A 10011-nucleotide genomic window follows, 5' to 3' on the forward strand; every position below is an offset into this window, starting at 1 on the left:
AAAATTTAAAAAAAAATTAATATATTGCGACGGAATTATAAATTTTTAATATATTTTTTAATTTTTTTAATTTACTTCAGCGACGGAAAATTCACTCGCTATAATTAATTTAATAAAATTCAAAAAAATTCGTAGCGACGGAATTTTCCGTCGCTATAATTAATTTTAAAAAAAATTCAAAAAATATTAGCGACGAAAACTTCCGTCGCTATATTAATTGAATAAAAAAATTCTAAACTAATAGCGACGAAAAATTTCCGTCGATATAGTTAATTCAATAAAAAATTTAAAATATTATAAATTTCATAAAAAAATTCTAAAATATAGCGACGGAATAGTCCGTCGCTAAAAAGAAGAATTTCTTTTTTTAAAAAAAATTGCGACGGATATTTCCGTCGCAACATTTAAAAAAAATAAAAAAATTCTTTTTTTTTAAATTAGCGACGGAATATTCCGTCGCTATATTTTAAATATTTTTTTTTAAAATAATAGCGATGGAATTTTCCGTCACTAATAAAAAATAATAATTAAATTTTTTTTAAAAATATTGCGACGGAAATATTCCGTCGCAATTTTTTTTTAAAAATACAGTTAGCGACGGAAATATTTCCGTCGCTAAGACGTCGCTAAAATAGCGACGGATCCGTCGCAAAGAAAATTTAGCGACGCAGACTTTAGCGACGGAAATATATTTTGCGACGGAATTTTGGATTTAGTGACGGAAATATTCCGTCGCTAAATCCCGGAATTCTTGTAGCGCAGGAATCACTGTTTTTGAGTATAAATATATATATATCTCACTTCCCTAAACCATTCTCCATCCATCTTCAATCAACTATTTTTATTTTGGTATATCCTTGCTTTTAAAATTAATTATAAATGAGATCTCTCCACATTTTCTTTGAAATTTTGTGGATTTGAGAAATTCAGTAGAGTATTAAATTTATTATATGTTTGAATAGGAATTAGATTACCGTTAAATGTTTATAATTAATAAAAAAAATATTAATATAATTGTTGATGTGTTGTATGAGATATATTAAAAATAATAATAATAATAATAATAATAATAATAAAATAAGGGTAGTGGAGGGAATCTTAAAGTGAAGTGGCCGTGTAATACCCCACGTTCGTATAAAGTTGCCACATAATTTCGATGAGTTTAGAATACTGAAAAATTGGTTACAAGTACTGAATCAATTGCAGGGAATGTATCAGAGTGAAATTATCTAAGAAAAATTATATGGTCTCGACGAGCGTGTCGAGATAGGATTTATGGTATCGAAAGAAATCGAATTCGGAACAATTTTCAGTACAACTAAAATACAGCTACCATTTAGGCTGTAAAATCGAATTGTCGTAGGAGACTCCCAAAAAATCAACGGAATCCTAGGGGACTTCAGTTTTGCGTAATGAGCAACCCTTCAGTGGTTTCGGAATGAAACCACAGCCTGGTAAGGACACTGGGGGGAAATCGTCCTTTTTAACTAAGAATTGGATTATTAATTTTGCGTTTTCAGTATTATAATGCAAATAAATTCAATATTTAAGGGCATAGTTGCAATTAGAGAATTGTTCTAATAAATTTATGATATAATTTGAGGTTTAAATGTATAAAATTGTTGTTAATATAGTATAATATATAACATTATATATATATATTTATACGTAGCTGGGCGCCTTTGCAAGAATTTTATGGCCGAGATTTGCGCAAGACTGAAGGGATTTTAGTAGGATTTAGGGAGAGATATGACAACTAGAATTAAGGAAGAGGCAGTGAGATTTGAGGGAAAAAACAACGAGATTTGTGGAAATTTTCTGATTAAGTGCGTGGTGGCCAGGCATTCAACAGTGATATATATGTTTGGTGGATTGGTGGCCAAGACAGGGGATTTATAAATTGGATGGTTTAGCCGATTGAGAAGCATCAAGAGAAGAGCCGAGAAGAAGAGAGAGAGAAGGAGATTGCGAGAGGGAGAGGCGTTCGGTGGCAGCAAGCGACCATAGCCGCAAGCTTCAAGCGGCCATGGCCGCGAGCTCAAGAAGGGCAGGAGCGGCCGGCAAGCTTCCAGCAACCAGCGAAGCAGTAGCGGCAGTTCGAGGCAGCGGAGGAGGTCGGCAAGGCGAGGCCGAGGGCGGTCGAAGATGGCGGCAAGCTCCGTGGCAGCCATGGCCGACGCACAGTGAGCTGGGCCGCGAGCAGTAGCTGAACGCGGGGCCGCAGGTGGTCGCGAGGAAGACCGCCGATGGTGGCAGCCGTGATGTGCGGTGAGGGCGGCTGCGGCTGGCAGTCGGCGAAGACGGCGGTGGCTCGTGGGCAGTGGCGGGCGCAGGTGCTGGTTGCAAGCGCAAGGGGAAGAAGAAGAAGAAGAAGAAGAGGATGAGGAGGAGGAAGAAGAAAAGAAAGAAGAAAGAAAGAAGGAAAGGAGAAGAAAGGAAAAAGAAGGAGTTGCAGGAGCAGGGGAGGCGGGAGGAAGAAGAAGGAGGAGGAAAAAAAAAAGAAAAAAAGAAAAGAAAAGAAAGAAAAGAAAAAGGAAGAAAAGAAAGAAAAAGAAGAAAAAATAGGAAACAATTCTAGGAAAAATTCCAAAAATAGGATTTGGTGATTTATTATTATTCCGGAGATTTTGGCAAAGAACAATTGTTCGGGCACGCGTTTCGGGAATATGGCACGCATACCGAGGAAGCTAGGGATGCTAAATTAAGGTGAGTAAAATTCTCTAGAAATTTCTAGAAATTCAAGAATATTATTTTTATGAATTTTCGTAGTGAAATATTTGAAAAAATATTTTAGAAATATTTAGTTTGGATTTATTGAGGAAAAATAGGAAGAAATAGAAAGAGAATTAAAGAAAATACCAGAAATTTATGGAAAAATAGGTTTTAATGTTTATTTAAATAAATATGGTGATTAGGATGCTTTGAGGCTTGAATTGAAGTAGCTCGTACAAATTTTGAGGTTGGCACGTAAATCGAGGCGATGTACGAGGCAAGGCACGAATATTAAGGTAGCCCGATAAGTTTGAGAAGGTAAGTGATACTCCCCAATTAAAGTTAGTTTTATGAAAAATGCTTGCTTAGTAAGTGATTTATGTTTCTCGAAAATGTTTTCATCATATTGACATGCCCTGATATGAATCCATCACGTAGACTGCATACATGACATGACTATGAAATGCATAAATACACGTTGATGTCATTGATCACCCGCATATGAGGTCGTAGGGAGTACGAACTAACATCGTTGCCTTACCAAGGGTGCACCCATATACCCCGGCTTTGATAGAGGGGGCCGTTAAAATGGTAGATAGCCTGAGGGTGCAATTGACACCTACGAGGTAAGACATTGGATACACACATGACATAGCATTATGTACCCTTATTTAGATGATTTATCATCTAACTCGGGTTTGCCCCTGGAACATTCAAAGTTCCAGTCGGGACTTGCAGTGCTGATACCAAGATTGGAGATGTGTAGTGATGCGAGATGTCAAGAAGCAAGTGAATGTACCATGTTATGTTGTAATATGAATAGTTTAAGAACTATGTACATTGTATTTATCTTCAGACACTTATGTATTAACTTTGTAATGAATGCCATATTCAGTTATTATTATACGCATTGCCATGAACAGGTTCGATTCAGCTTCCGCTTTGTATTTATTTTCTAGTGTAAACATCTCGTCTAGCACTAGATAAGGTCTTAGGGAATTTTGGAGATAAAGAAATAAAATAAAAACATATATATATATATGGACCAAATTTCCTAAGGCAAAACACACCCGAGAAGGCGGACTGTTACAGTTGGTATCAGAGCTTAAGATTATCGGAAGTCCTAAGTGACTCGGATATAGTTGATATCGGAGTTAAATCCTATTTGAAGATTAGGAAATAACAATTTGGAGACTTAAGGGTATCCGGTATTGATGGAACCAGTTAGTAGGAACCCCAAGTGGAGGCTTAGGGAAAAGAGACAATGGTTCGTAAGACAAAATCCCTATTTGGGAGATTCAGGGATTGTCGGTTGAAAGCTTAGAGGTTACTAGATTTCAGTGTTGAGTAGTGGAAGTGCATGTCTAGGCAAGTTCTGGCTAAGGAAAGACTTGGTATTTAAGTGTGTCCATTTGTGACCCACCTCTCTTTCCTAGGAACTTATTTGGTGTACTATTCACATATAGACACCATTCCAGTATATGATTACTATTCTCAGTGAATAGTAAAAGCCTGATGGAAGCTAATACAATGATCTAGCTATTGAAGTTAGGATCAGATGATATGATTCGGGTGTAAGGTTGACTCGGTAAACTATGATTATGGATCCAAGAGATTTAGAGACTATTGATTTGAGATCATTAGTCGAAATCATGGCAAGAAATGATAGGGTAACTGTGGTTATTAAGGATGATCGAATCATGGATGATTAGTCTAATATGGCAAGACCTAATTAAAAGGTTAGGATTAAATATTTCGAGGATCATTTAATACCTCGAAAATAGGATGTGTAGATAAGAGATCCAACGGATTAAGTCAAACGAGAGGCCGAAGATGGTTAAATGATGGCGTATGAGTTATGTCAATCGATGAGTTGGCAGTGGTGTAACTGATGTGACAAACAGAGACGGGCTAAGGAACTCTAGCAGCATGATGACACTACTGGTTTGGTGTTCGCAATGACAGATCAGGATTTAGGGACCCATGTGCAGATAGTTGATAGATGGCTTACGATAAGGTATGAGAAGCCCGTCAATCGAAGCATTATAGCAGACTGCCTAGGAGACGATCAAATGCTAAAGATCTAAGACAACCCAGTAAGGTCTGTATCTTGTAAGGGTCTAAGTCCCAATAGACTAGGGTGCGAGGTGTGCCACTAGCTAAGGTTAAAAGAGGCCGGAAGCCTAGGGAATCAACCCAAAATGAAATGGATTGAGTATGGACAGAGTGTCCTATTTAAAGAATTGTATCAGGGTCCATGGTCATCTTGGGAGTAGGTGACATGACGAACAATGCGAGGCTCGAGGAGTAGAATACCTCGGTATCTAGTCTAACAATGGGGTCATGAATGGTCTTGCATCGATAGTCAGCGGGATCTAAAGATTGAAATGCGAGAGTCAGTGAATTCTCGATAAATGAGATTTCGGGTAATACAACATGGCCAGTTCAAGTCCCCGACGATGAGTAGTAAAATAGCAATCTCGGTTCAAAGTAGAGTTCGGGTATCGAAAAATGAAAGAATTGCTTGATAAGTCATATCGACCCTAAAGGAATGATAAGGAAACCTAGTCAACGGAGGTTGTGACTACGGTTCGGTGTGTCAATTAAACCTGCGGAATTAGGTAAAGTTGTTAGTGGTCAACCCGACGAGGAGAACTCAGAACCGTTATGATAGAAGGTGGATTGGGAGCCATAATTATAAGGAAATAGAATTCATAGAAGATGATTGGAACCAGATATCGTGGTTTGATTCGAGATTTTTGGAGACAAATCGGTTTGAGACTCTTGAAGAATTTCTTGGAAAAAAAAATGATTGAGAATCTAAGGATTCATGAGGAAACTATAGAGTTGCAAGAAGAAATCCAGCGAGAATTGGAATACCGTAGGAGACGTAAGTACCTGCCTGCTCTAGCTGGCAGTATAATTATGGATTGTCGTCTTGAAGATTATGAGAATTTTAGACGTGATTGAGAGAATCAAGTGATGTTAAATGTGCTAGGATAACGGGTTACAGTAGAAAAAGCTGCAGGCCTAGATCAATTTGAAATCCAAGATTTCAATTTTGGAGAATGAAACCCTCGTATGACTAGATGGTTAGTCTAGGTAGTCCTGTAGGCAAATTGAGAGATATATAGCTGGGTGATGTTAGCAAATTATGGTTATAAGGAGATTTGTGGTATAGGCATTTGCGATCAGTGAAAAGCTATAGGAAAAAATAGAAAATACCAGGAGATGTTCTCATAAGGTTTTTGGGATTTATTATTAATGATGAAATTGACAATAATAGATTGAGTGGTTTGATTGAGGACGTGAATTATCGGGGTTTGAAAATGGTGATAATTAAGAGTCAATATCTTTACCTCGAACTTGATGAATTATTAAATAGCTGCAAGAGACTATGATATTTTCTAGGGTTGATGCGCGATCGAGGAAGTAAACCTTTGCAATATTAAGGTTACGTGTGACGTTCTTCATTGTGATGCTTGAGGGTAAATAGTCCCGAGATTTTTGTTGGATGATAATGACGTCATAGATTGTGTGGACAAAGAGGTTAAAATAGTACGAATAAAGTTAATAGTACTATTACCAAGACAAGTAGACAATAGAGTCGATGAGCAAGTCTAGAGGTTGCGAGTTGATAAGTGAACTTGTACTATGGTTGATTGGCAGTCAAGAGAGCCAATGGTTAGATGCAAAGAAAGTAATTAGATGATTTCTTTATGATTAAAGTTAGTTGGAATGAAACGTTATTACTCGAGGATTAATTTAAGCAAATTTGAGGATCAAATAATTAATCTGATTATATAAAATGTTATTTGAGGATCACTTTGAAGAGTGCGAGGACTTATTGAGTTATGGGTATAGATGAGTAGATATTAGTATTGCTAGATTTGGAAGACAACGCAAGATTTCGATTGATATTAAAAGTTCAGTTACAGAGGAAAAATTTGGAGACAGATATAATCTATTAATTGTAAAAATTTCTTGATGAGATAATTATACGACATGATTAGAAGATGATCGTGGTCAATTGTCAGAGATTTGAGGTTATATCAAGTGAATACCTACGAGAATGAGGAAATAACAATTTATAAGAAATCTCGAATATGTTGGCTCGAGTAAAGATCAAGCATAGCTAGTTTCGAGGATATGTGATGACATGTATTTATGAAGTTTTTGGATCCAAGGGTTCGTGAAATAGTTTGATAACATAAAAATATTTCTTTAAGGATCAGTTTGATAAAAATTAAGATGTATCGAGATCAGAGACTTTTGCACTAAGGTTGGAAGATTATCAAAACATGATTGATTAGTTCAAATAGATGACATCGTAGGAAATCGGAATTAGAGGAGTGCCGTGATTAAGGATATCGATTAGAAAGCAAATTGAAAATTGATGATATGGATATGACAGTTGCAGGCTCATTACGATGATATGTGTACCGACTTGGATAGGAGTTCAGCTTAAGATTCGTGGCCCAAGAACCGAGTTATGTGGTTAGTGGCTTTGAAAGAGAAATCCGAGAGGAATGTGTGGTTGACAAATGAATTGTCTAGGGATTGATAAGTGTGGTCAGCCCAAGAGTTCTAATTTTGAAATTTAAGACATGTGGCAAATTTCGAGAACGAAATTTTTGTAAGGAGGGGAGAATGTAATACCCCACGTTCGTATAAAGTTGCCACATAATTTCGATGAGTTTAGAATACTGAAAAATTGGGTACAAGTACCGAATACTGTAGGGAATGTATCAGAGTGAAATTATCTAAGGAAAATTATATGGTCTCGACGAGCGTGTCGAGATAGGATTTATGATATCGAAAGAAATTGAATTCGGAACAATTTTCGGTACAGCTAAAATACAGCTACCATTTAGGTTGTAAAACTGAATTGTCGTAGGAGACTCCCGAAAAATCAACGGAACCCTAGGGGGGCTCCGATTTTGTGTAATGAGCAACCCTTCAGTGGCTTCGGAATGAAACTACAGCCCGGTAAGGACACTGGGGTGAAATCGTCATTTTCAACTAAGAATTGGATTATTAATTTTGCGTTTTCAGTATTGTAATGCAAATAAATTCAATATTTAAGGGCATAGTTGCAATTAGAGAATTGTTCTAATAAATTTATGATATAATTTGAGGTTTAAATGTATAAAATTGTTGTTAATATAGTATAATATATAACATTATATATATATATTTACACGTAGCTGGGCGCCTCTATAAGAATTTTATGGCTGAGATTTGCACAAGACTGAAGGGATTTTAGCAGGATTTAGGGAGAGATATGGCAGCTAGAATTAAGGAAGAGGCAGCGAGATTTGAGGGAAAAAACAACGAGATTTGTGGAAATTTTCTGATTAAGTGCGTGGTGGCCAAGCATTCAACAGTGATATATATGTATATGGGTGGATTGGTGGCCAAGACAGGGGATCTATAAATTGGATGGTTTGGCCGATTGAGAAGCATAAAGAGAAGAGCCGAGAAGAAGAGAGAAAGAAGGAGATTGCGAGAGGGAGAGGCGTTCGATGGCAGCAAGCGGCCATAGCCGCAAGCTTCAAGCGGCCATGGCCGCAAGCTCAAGAGGGGTAGGAGCGGCCGGCAAGCTTCCAGCAATGAGCGGAGCAGTAGCGGCAGTTCGAGGCAGCGAAGGAGGTCGGCAAGGCGAGGCCGAGGCCAGTCGAAGATGGCTACAAGCTCTGTGACAGCCATGGCTGACGCATAGTGAGCTGGGCCGCGAGCAGTAGCTGAACACGGGGCCGCAGGTGGTCGCGAGGAAGACCGCCGATGGTGGCAGCCGCGATGTGCGGTGAGGGCAGCCACGGCTGGCAGTCGGCGAAGACGGCGGTGGCTCGTGGGCAGTGGCGAGCGCAGGTGCTGGTTGCAGGTGCAAGGGGAAGAAGGAAGAGAAGAGAAGAAGAAGAAGAAGAAGAAGAGGAAGAAGAAAAGAAAGAAGAAAGAAAGAAGGAAAGGAGAAGAAAGGAAAAAGAAGGAGTTGCAAGAGCAAGGGAGGCGGGAGGAAGAAGAAGGAGGAGGAAAAAAAAAAAGAAAAAAAGAAAAGAAAAGAAAGAAAAGAAAAAGGAAGAAAAGAAAGAAAAAGAAGAAAAAATAGGAAACAATTCTAGGAAAAATTCCAAAAATAGGATTTGGTGATTTATTATTATTCCGGAGATTTTGGAAAAGAAAAATTGTTTGAGCACGCGTTTCGGGAATATGGCACGCATACCGAGGAAGCCAGGGATGCTAAATTAAGGTGAGTAAAATTCCCTAGAAATTCAAGAATATTATTTTTATGAATTTTCGTAGTGAAATATTTGAAAAAATATTTTAGAAATATTTAGTTTGGATTTATTGAGGAAAAATAGGAAGAAATAGAAAGAGAATTAAAGAAAATACCAGAAATTTATGAAAAAATAAGTTTTAATATTTATTTGAATAAATATGGTGATTAGGATGCTTTGAGGCTTGAATTGAAGTAGCTCGTGCAAATTTTGAGGTTGGCATGCAAATCGAGGCGATGTGCGAGGCAAGACACGAATATCAAGGTAGCCCAATAAGTTTGAGAAGGTAAGTGATACTCCCCAATTAAAGTTAGTTTTATGAAAAATGCTTGGTTAGTAAGTGATTTACATTCCTTGAAAATGTTTTCATCATATTGACATGCCCTGATATGAATCCATCACGTAGATTGCATACATGACATGACTATGAAATGCATAAATACACGTTGATATCATTGATCACCTGCATATGAGACCGTAGGTAGTACGAACTGACACCACTGCCTTACCAAGGGTGCATCCATACACCCCGACTTCGATAAAGGGGGCCGTTAAAATGGTAGGTAGATTGAGAGTGTAGTTGACACCTACGAGGTAAGACATTACATACACACATGACATAACATTATGTACCCTTACTTAGATGGTTTATCATCTAACTCAAGTTTGCCCCTGGAACATTCAACGTTCCAGTCGGGACTTGCAGTGCTTACTACATAATAACATATATATTAATTTAAGTTAACGCATGTTATGCTAATATCATATTATATTAAATTAATAAACATATCATGTGTGTTATAAAAGCAAGGAAAATATGGGATTGGAAGAAATTGGAGGATTAATTTCTAAGGCTACCGTGTGCAATGGCTATATGTACACGTGCGTATATGTATATTATATTATTTGTTGTATTGTTATATTAGGTTGCATGTATATATATGTTATTATGTAGTAAGCTAACGGATGGTGGAGAATTCGGGCAGCAGCTGGTTGCCACGCAACGCATGCTGAGTCGCCC

This window comes from Diospyros lotus, unplaced genomic scaffold (assembly GCF_014633365.1).
Source record: "Diospyros lotus cultivar Yz01 unplaced genomic scaffold, ASM1463336v1 superscaf1, whole genome shotgun sequence".
NCBI classification, from domain to species: domain Eukaryota; kingdom Viridiplantae; phylum Streptophyta; class Magnoliopsida; order Ericales; family Ebenaceae; genus Diospyros; species Diospyros lotus.